This window comes from Marmota marmota, unplaced genomic scaffold (genome assembly GCF_001458135.2).
Source record: "Marmota marmota marmota unplaced genomic scaffold, marMar, whole genome shotgun sequence".
Classification (NCBI taxonomy): Eukaryota; Metazoa; Chordata; class Mammalia; order Rodentia; family Sciuridae; genus Marmota; species Marmota marmota.
Window position 1 is genome coordinate 3,108,019 of NW_026000207.1, and position 10,124 is coordinate 3,118,142.

Genomic DNA, 10,124 nt, shown 5'->3' on the forward strand with positions numbered 1-10,124 from the left:
GAAACTGCAACTATTACGCTACACCTTCTGCTCGACACCAGTGGCTCTCACCCAGTGGGCATTTAGTAGTGTCTGGAGACATTTTTGTTAGAAATTGGAAGGCACGTGGTGTTCCTGACACCCAGTGAGTCAAAACCAGGGACATTGTGAACATCCTGTAATGCATGCTACAGCCCCCGCCCCCAAGTTCTCAGGTTCCAATATCACTAGTAATAAAGTTGGGATTCTTTTCTTCTTTTAATTGATCACAGTGCAGGGGATTGAATCCAGGTCTTTGGGCATACTGGGCAAGTGCTTTATCACTGAGGCACATCCTCAGGCTTTTTGATTTTTTTAAGACAAGGTATTGGGGGGGGGGTTGTGGCTGTGGATCAGCAAGAGTGTTCACCTAGCATGTGTGAGGCCCTGGGTTCGATCCTCAGCACCACATATAAANGCCGGAATTACAGGCATGCACCATCACATCCAGTTCCAAAAGAACTATTTTAAACACAATTTAAGAATCCAGAGACAGCTGGTTGTGATGGTGCAAACCTGTAATCTCAGAAGCTGGGAGGCTGAAACAGGAGGTTTACCAAATTCAAAGCCAGTCACAATTTAGTGAGACCCTGAGCAATTTAACCAGACCTTCTCTGAAAGTGAAAAAAAAAAAAAATTTAAAAGGGCTAAGGATATGGCTCAGAGGTTAAGTCCCCCCATGGGTTCAATCCTCAGTACTAAAAAAAAAAAAAAAATCAGGCAAATTTGGCCTGCTAGTGCACACCTATAATCCCAGCAGCTAGGGAGGCTGAGTCAAGAGGATCACAAGGTCAAAGCCAGCCTCAGCAACTTCATGAGGGTCTAAGAAACTAAGCAAGACCCTGCCTCAAAAAACAAAACAACAAAGAATCCCGAGGCAGCTGGGTGTGGCAGTGTATGCCCTTAACCTCAGGGAGGCTGTGATTCTGGAGACTCCAGAGATGGAGAATCGCAAACTTGAGACCAACCTCAGCAATTTAGTGATACCCTTAGCAACTCAGTGAAATCCTGTCTTTTTTTTTTTTTTTTTCAGTTGTACTTGGACACAATACCTTTATTTTATTTATTTATTTATATGTGGTGCTGAGGATCGAACCCAGGGGGGACTTAACCTCTGAGCCATATCCTTAGCCCTTTTAATTTTTTTTTTTTTTTCACTTTCAGAGAAGGTCTGGTTAAATTGCTCAGGGTCTCACTAAATTGTGACTGGCTTTGAATTTGGTAAACCTCCTGTTTCAGCCTCCCAGCTTCTGAGATTACAGGTTTGCACCATCACAACCAGCTGTCTCTGGATTCTTAAATTGTGTTTAAAATAGTTCTTTTGGAACTGGATGTGATGGTGCATGCCTGTAATTCCGGCAACTCAGGAGGCTCAGGTAGAAGAATCGCCGATTCAGGCCATCCTGGTCAATTTAGCAAGACCCAATCTCAAAATAAAAAATAGAAAGGGCTGGGGATGTTGCTCAGTGGCAGAGCACCCCTGGGTTCAATCCCCAATACGCCCCCCCAAAAAAAGATGTGGAAGAAAAGATGATTGATCAGAAGAGGAGACCTGTTACCATGGACATGACAAAATGCCATCTACAACCCTAGATCTGTCCCCACACCTTTCCTCAAGCCAGCCTAAGAAGGCACATCTATGATGGCTCATGTTCTCTTTGAAAATAAGAGTAGACGGGAGCTGGGGTGGGATCCAGGATCCCAGACGTCCCCATGCTGAGTCTCAGAGTGTGCCGAGGGCTGAGAAGCGGGTGGGTTACCAGATTGGCTGCAGGGATCTCACAGGGATGAAGCACAGCCTGGGGGAACACATCCAGGCCCCAGGTCCCCTGTGCTGGGAGCCCTGGGTGCAGGCCGGCAGCCTACCACTGAGCCCCCTCCCAGCCCCCAGATGGCCAATTTTGTGTGTATTTTATCATAGCTTTAAAAACTCACAGAGAAGTCAGTTTCTGATGGCATCATTGCAGACAGGCTCCTCTGTGCCCTTCCCTGCCCTGCCCACTGGGCATTCCAGGAGATATTTGAGCAGGACAGGTCTCCACCCCAGCTCAGCTTGAACCCACCCACCGACTCTGATCCAGAGCTCCAGGGCCCAGAAGTCCAGTCCATCTCTAGGGTAACCCCTCTTCTGCAGAGGACAGGGCCTGCAGTTTCCCCAGCAGACTATCAGCCTGGCCTGAGGGCGGAGAGATCTGCCTTCTGGAGGAGAGTGGCAGGTGCTGCTGGGGAGGACTGGGTGGCACAGCTGATACACATTCCTGTGTGAATTTGTCTTTCTGTTCATGATTCCTGGCTCACAAAGCAGGTTATAGGAACTCAAAATTCTCTTCTCCAAAGAAGGTCATAGAAAGCCTGTTTTCCCCTGTCCTTTCTGTTATATAGATGACCATAAAAATTAGCTTTTCTGATAGTAGGTCTTATTTTAAAAGGGGTCCTGGGCTGGCATGGTAGTGCATGCCTATAATCCCAGTGACTTGGGGGACTGATTCAGGAGGATCTCAAGTTCAAAGTCGGCCTCCATGATTTATTATTATTATTTATTGAGACCCTGTCTCTAAATAAAATATGTAAAGGGCTGGAGGTGTGGCTCAGTGATTTAGTGCCTTTGGGTTTAATCACTAGTTTGAAAAAAATAGAAAAAAAAAAAAAGAAGGTCCTACTCCATACAGGGAGTAATGCTTGGGGGGGGGGAGGGCGGGAGGGCTGTGGAGAGAAGGGTGCCCTGGGTCCCCTCGAGTCAGCATGACGTCTCGCCTTTTTGCCCAATCTTCCAACATGGTTCTCACGCTTCATTGTTGCCTGAACCCCAACAGGACAGGGTTCAGAGCTCAGGACACAGATGGCATGGAAGCCCAGGGGAGGAGGGACAAGAGCCAAAGAGGGTGGACAGCCCAGCTCCGCGGTTGCTTGCTCCTGAGCTCAGCCCTTGCTGACCCCAGCCGGGTACTGCTCATTTGTCTCCTTTAAAATATCCTTTAAAACAAACTGGTAAATGTAGGCCTAGTGTCCCATAGAATTCTGCGAGCTGCTATGAAAAATGAATTGCATTGGGAAGGGGTCAAGGCAGCACCTGTTTGTAAGTGCTGGGGCACAAGGTGAGAGGCCAGGATTGGTGAGTGGGTCCGATGTGGGGCATCCCTGGGGACTGAGCCCTCCGCCTGGGGGTCTGATGCCAACTCCAGGTAGACATGTCAGGACTGGATTGGGTTAGAGGACGCCCAGCTGGTATCTGGAATGTTCATACAGCAGAATGGATCGCGGGTCGGGAGAAGCCTGTGGCTCTGAGACCTGTTTCCTAGCTTGTCTGGCTTTGCATGTAACCTACCTAGAGATGTTTAAGACGCATAAGAGGAGGCCCAGCTCCAAATTCCAATTCCCTTCCACTCGGCAAGCCATGAAGCAAAGTGACCCGGGGTTCTTGGCTTGGAAATGTGTGTGGTTTGAGCTGTCACCAAGCCCCACACGTGGAGGGAGGGTAATGACCGCCCTCCGTGCCTGTGGCACAGGCAGCCAAGAAGTGGGGGAGCTCCCACGGCAGCCGGCTCCCTCCAGCAGGGCGCATGCCCACGGGCTCCAGGGTGGCGTGGTCACTACGTGCCAGGAGCTGTACTGCGAGCGGCCTTTGGTCTCATCAAGTGACACCTGCAGAACTTTGAAAAGGGTAGAGGTTCTAACATAGCCCCAAGACCCCACAGCTTTGAGCTGGAGGGCTTTCACCAGCTGCTCCTGGGAACTTCTTGCTCCAAGGATACCTCTTACGTCCGACTCCCCAGTGTGAAGTGAGCGGTTTTTTTTTAAAAGTGTTTTTTACTTGTAGCCGGACACAATACCTTTATTTTATTTATTTATTTTTATGTGGTGCTGAGGACTGAACCCAGTGTTTCATACTTGCAAGATGCGTGCTGTACCGCCGAGCCCCAGGCCCAGCCCCAGCCCCCACAGAGCCTTCTTGGTACCTTTCTGTCCTGTGTTTTGCAGGGACCTTTGCATCCTCTGGGACTCTGCCAGAATGCTGTGGAAGGATGTGCACAGGTTTGGTCACAAGCTGGAACACAGGTGGCCACCGGTGCTGGTCTTGGGGTCTCCGAGTTGCTTGTGCTGCTGTATGAACATTCTGGATCTTATGGCCCTGGTGTGTGCAGCGCCCTGGGAGTGGGCGTGTATGTCCTGGCTGGGGCAGTGGCCAGAGAAACAGCTGGACCAGCCACCATCATCTGCTTCTGTCGGTACTGTGGGGCCAGGGTACCATGTCCGGTTCCACCTGTCTCTCCAGCTATGTGGGCCAGCTGCTGGCTGTCATCACTGGCTGGAACCTCGTACTCTCCTATGTCATCGGTGAGATCACAGGGCAATGAGGAAGATAACAGGAACTGAGGACCCGGAGAGTGGGTTAGCGGATCCGAGTGGCTTCGACCCTCATCCGGGGCACTGTTGTTTAATGCAGGCTGGTCGCCGGGAGAGGGAGACCCCCGATGTCAGCCCACTTACTTGTCCTGCTTTCCCTAAGTGTCAGAACTAAGAAGTAGAACTGCTGGGCACCTTGGTGTGTTATGCCAGATTCGCGGGACCCCAATAGACCTCCAGGAGCCGAATCCGATGCAAGCACACAAGAGTCTTTATTGCAGGCTGGGGATGTGGCTCAAGCCATAGCGTGCTTGCCTGGCGGCGTGAGGCCCGGGTTCGATCCTCAGCACCACATACAAAGAAAGATGTTGTGTCCGCCGAAAACTAAAAAATTAAAAATATTAAAAAAATTCTCTCTCTCTCTCTCTCTTTAAAAAAAAAAAAATACTTGTTAAGAGTCTTTATTGCAAGCTCGAGCCCGGAAACACAGACGTTCCCATCGCAGCGGTCCCAGGGAGTGAGTCCCAGTCCTTTGTTCAGTGAGATTTTATAGGTTTTGGGGGGATACTCTATTCGTCACAACATCACACAGCAAATCATTCCATACTGCGGGAAAGTCAGACAACATTGATTAGCACATTCACTGGTGGAAACAAGTTGGGTAGGGGTGATTGGTTAGTACAAGAGGGAGATTCCTTTGAACTGATTGGTTTAGGCCATGTGGGTGTACGTGCTAAACTACATGGTTTCCCAACATGTTATCAACCACCATAAACTACTTGGGGGTCATCTGGCATTCTAGGTATTTTTCCCTGTCTTATGCTGATTGGAGGTTGCTAGGGGGTTGCTATGGGTCCTCACCTAGCCTGACTGAGTCAGGGACACCTGGTGCAGCAGATCTTTACTGTTATTTACAGACAAACAACTCAGCAGGGTGGGTATGGGCCTAGGATTGCTCTGTGGGTTTTTCCAAGGACAAGGGTCACGCCCCCTTCCTTAGGACAGACCTTAAGGTAGAAGCTGCTGTTATTCATTTATTTTTTAAAATGGAGTCACATTAGTTTCTCAGGTGCAGGCCTGTAATCCCAGCGACTGGGGAGGCTGAGGCAGGAGGATCGCGAGTTCAAAGCCAGCTTCAGCAACAGTGAGGGGTAAGCATCTCAGTGAGACCCTGTCTCTAACTAAAATACAAAATAGGGCTGGGGGGTGGCTCAGTGGTTAAGCACCCCCCTCTGGGTTCAATCCTCAGTAGCAACCACCACCAACTGGAACTACGGCCTGGGGCGGGGGATTCCTGTAGATGAGGGCGTAGGTGAGGGGACATGGCCGCTAAGCTGCTCTCTCACTGTCTTGCCGCCTCTGCTCAGCTGTGCTGCTGGTGAGACTTGCCCAGAAGGTTTATTTGGTGGGCAGTGCTGGCGGTGGGTCACTAGGTACATGCTCTGCTACTGAGCTGCACCCGCAGCTTACCTTGGCCCTCTGAAGAGAGTTTGACCCTCAACCTCCAAGCCCTCCCCATGGACTCCACTGTTCCCTTCCTTCTTCCTCCCTCCCTTCCTTTCCCGACAGTACTGGGGACTGAACCCAGGGCCTTGACCTTCTGGGCAAGCACCCTACCACTGAACCCAGCCCCTTTCTAATCTTTTATTATTTTTATTCATTCATGTACTTTTTGGCATAAGTGGAAAATAGCCCAGGGGTGCCTTGGCACTGGGCTCTATCCCCAGTCCTTTTTATTCAGAGACAGAGTCTTGCTAAGTGGCCCAGGCTGGCCTCGAACGCGCCATCCTCCTGTCTCAGCTGGGATCACCCCTCTGTGCCCAGTAGTCTCTTCTCATTATGAATATGGTCAATGGTGCATCATGGGCGCCACATTCTGGAAGGGTCTGTTCTTCCTCCCACCACTGCAGGAGCTGCCCGCGTGGCCCGGGCCTGGAGTGCCGCCATTGCGCTCTGACTGGGAACCACATCTCCCAGGGCCTGGAGGGCAGCGTCTCTCTGCGCATGCCTAGTGTCCTGGCCACGTATCCCGACTTCTTTGCTCTGGGGCTGGTGCTGCCGCTCACTGGCAAGGCAGGGTGTGGAATGAGACGGGCGAGGGCCTGGGGCCGGAAGAGCTGGAGGGAGGTGGAGATGTGGTGAGAGATCAGGCAGAGGCGGGTCTTCCCCAGCCCTGGCACCCGGAGCCCTGGGCCAGATCACTGCAGGGCAGCCCTGTGCACAGCAGGCTGAGTGGCATTCCTGGCTTCCACCACCAGGGGCCAGTAGCGCCTCTCAGTGATGACAAGCCACATGTCTCTGGGGAGGCAAGACAGTGCCAAGCTCAGAACCAGTGACTTTGTTTCTTCTCTGGTACTGAGACCAAAGCTTGTTTAAAAAAATTGTTTTGGGCTGGGGATGTGGCTCAAGCGGTAGCGCGCTCGCCTGGCATGCGTGCGGCCCAGGTTCGATCCTAGCACCACATACAAACAAAGATGTTGTGTCCAACGAAAACTAAAAAATAAATATTAAAAAAAATTCTCTCTCTCTCTCTCTCTCTCTCTTAAAAAAAAATAAAAATAAAAAAAAATTTTGTTGTTGCTGGGAATTGAACCCAGGGCTTCGTGCATACTATGAGCTCTACCACTGAGTTAAATCCTCAGTCCCTGATTTTAAATGTTGAATTAATTCAACAATTTAAAAAATTTGAAATTAGTTTTAAAAATTTGAAAAGTTTTTTGGGGCTGGGGTTGTGGTTCAGCGGTAGAGAGTTCGTCTAGCACATGTGAGGCCTTGGGTTTGATCCTCAGAACCACATAAAAATAAATAAACAAAGTAAAGGTATTGTGTCCAACTACTTCTAAAAAAATACACATTTAAAAAATATTTTAAAAAAAATTGAAAAGTTTTAAAAAAATGAGTTGAAATTCAATAATAAAATTAATCATTTTACCCTTTTGTTGTGCTGGCGATGGATCCCAGGGCCTCATGCATGCCAGGTAAAGGCTTTACCACTGAGCTACATCCCCAGAAAAATTAATTGTTTTAGGATACTGGGGCCTAAACCCAGGGTGCTCTATCACTGAGCTATGTCCCCATTGCTTTGCATTTTAATTTTGAGGCAGCATCTCACTAAGTTGCCCAGGCTGGCCTCAAACTTCGGAACCTCCTACCTCAGCCTCTGCAGTCACTGGGATTAAAGAGAAGTCCCACTGTGCCTGGCCATTTTTAAATGAAATATCATTGTACATGTTTATGGGGTTTAGTGTGATATATTGTTACAGTGTGATAATAAATGTAGAAAATGCGTATGATCAGATTAGGGTAACTGACATTTCCATCATCTCAGATGTTTATCATTTCTTTGTATTGTGAAGAGCCTGGTGAGGTGGCCACAGGCCTGTAACCCCAGAGACGTGGGAGGCTGAGGCAGGAGGATCACAAGTTTGAGGCCAGCCTGGGCAACTTAGGGAGGCCCTATGTCAAAAAACAAACAAGCAGGACTGGCATGTAGCTTGGTAGTAAGGCATCCCTGGGCTCAACCCCCAGTACCAGTGAATAAATGGATCTTCTTTCTTAGCAATTCTGACATACAGTTGGTGGTTGTCCACCAGTTTCCCTCCTGGGCCAGGGAAGAGCAGAAGCCATTCCTCCCACCCGACTGTGCCTTCTGGGCGACTCACCCTCCCCACCTGCCTGCTCTTACCAGGCCTTTGGGTCCCTTTTTTCTGGACTCTCCGGTTGTTCCTCCCCACAGGACCCTTGGCCCCGGGAGCTTGAGAGTCGGACCTGGTCAGCGGGCTGTTCACAGGCGGAAACTCTGGCTGAGCTTCATCAAGGGAGAGCTGCAAACCCGCAGCGCACAGGGGACGTCTGCTCACAGGAAACGTCTGCGCACAGGGGAGGTGTGCGCACAGGGAACGTCTGCGCACAGGGGAGGTGTGCGCACAGGGCAGGTTTGTGCCTTTCGGCCTGGATGGGACTCTCCCCGGAGCGGCCACCTGCTTTGTTGCATTTATTGGTTTTGACAGCATGGCCACTACAGGTGCTGTGGCCGTCCCTCCCGAGGCCGCCGCGACATAGATCGGGCTGCCCTTGGGCTTAGAGCTGGTGGAGCCCGCCTGCTTTGGGGAGTGTGCGGGGGGAGAGGGCCCTGTGCCCCTCAGTGTGTGACCCCTGCAGGGGAGGAGGCTCGCCACCCTCAGCTCCGCTTTGTGACATGCTCTGGCGTCTCCTCCGCGCTCACTCCCAGGACGCCCTACTACCAGTAGGTCCCCGGGCTGCGGTCCTCCCCTTGGTACCAGTTCCACATCCAGAGTCCGACCGAGGCTTTGTGCACGTGGGGTGGGCTGCTGCCCGGTAAGCCATGGCCATGGGCACCCTGTGTGCCCTTTCCTTCAGGTGGGTGCCAAGAGCTTTTCCCATCTGCTGTCGGGTTCTTAGGGTCCCCCGCCCTCAGGACTGAGACGGAGGGAGGGACCTGCCGCTCCGCACAGGTCAAGGCGGAAGCCCTCTTTCCACAGCTCCATGCCCTCAGCTGGTCCCTTTCCTACTCCAGTCTCCTGGGGTCCGTGTTCCCTGAGCCTTGGGTGACCTATGCCATGGCAGAGGATGGGCTGCTCTTCCCGAGACTCATGCCAGGTCACGCATGGCGCCCTGGCCATCATCATTCTGGAACCCTCACAGGTGAGACAGCCCGCCTTCCCTGAGGGACTTCCTGAACTTGGATGTTTCCCCAGCCAGTTTCACCTTGTCCCCCTGCCCGCCTCACCCTTCTGGTGCCCTAATTCTAGCATCCATGGCCTTCCCCTTTGGGCTCAGTGACCTTGTGGACCTCACGTCCATTGGGTCCCTGCTGGCCTACTCCCTGGTGGCCTCTCTGTCCTGGTCCTCAGGTGAGACTCCCTCAGCCCTGACAAGCTTGCTGAGCCTGGCTGCCTGATGGTGGATGTGTGGGGTGGCTGCAGTCTCGCCCGCTCACCTCTCATCCAGGTGCGGCCAGAAGAGAACTCAAGTTCCGGGGAGAATGAGGAAATAGAGGTGGACATGCTTGTGGTGAACCCTGGACAGAAGCAGCTCAGGAGCCTGTGTGTCCCCTCCGCTGCCACCCGACTCTGAAATCTGGCCAGCTGGTCTCTGATGTGCCTCCTTGCTTGGTGAGCTGCAGGATCACTTCTGGGTTCTGAAGCTGAGGGTGGGGTTGGGTTTTTGGGGATGTGGACAGGGGCCTGGTTTACTCGGCTCTGGAACTGGACCCGTCCTCCCCAATGTCCCTTTCAATCCCCCTGCTTACCATCCTGTGCCTGATCCTGGCGCCTGTGGCCCCAGAGCCTGTTCTCTGTAGACTCTGATTCCGTGACAGTGGCTGTGCTGCTGCTTATTGTTGGGGTGGTACTGGCCATCTGGAGACAGCCCCAGAACAGCACCCCTCTTCACTTCAAGGTAGGAGACCTGCTGTCCCTAGGCTACCCATCTTGGAGCACAGACCTGGGAGAACATGAAGGGAGCGGGCACAGAAACCAGCAGTCGTTCACTGCCCCCGCCTGCTCCCTGGCACTCAGTGCTAATCCGTCCCTATCCCGTCTCTTCTGGAGTGCCCCATGGGGTCCCCGGCATGGACCGGCATAACTGCACAATGTGAATAGGGGGACGGGAGCTCTCAGATGGCTGGTGTGCTTGGGGACATGGCTTGGTCCACAGGTCCCTGTGCTGCCCGCCCTCCCCTGGGTATCACTGTGGGACCTGGGTGTGATTTGGGGTCTGGATGGCGATCGGTGTGTGGT

The 10,124-nt window shown here is 52.1% G+C and overlaps 1 pseudogene; it reads left to right on the plus strand.

Moving 5' to 3' along the window:
* The first annotated feature begins 3,887 nt into the window (after positions 1 to 3,887).
* Positions 3,888 to 9,371, plus strand: LOC107158873 (annotated as a pseudogene).
* Positions 9,372 to 10,124: the final 753 nt, after the last annotated feature.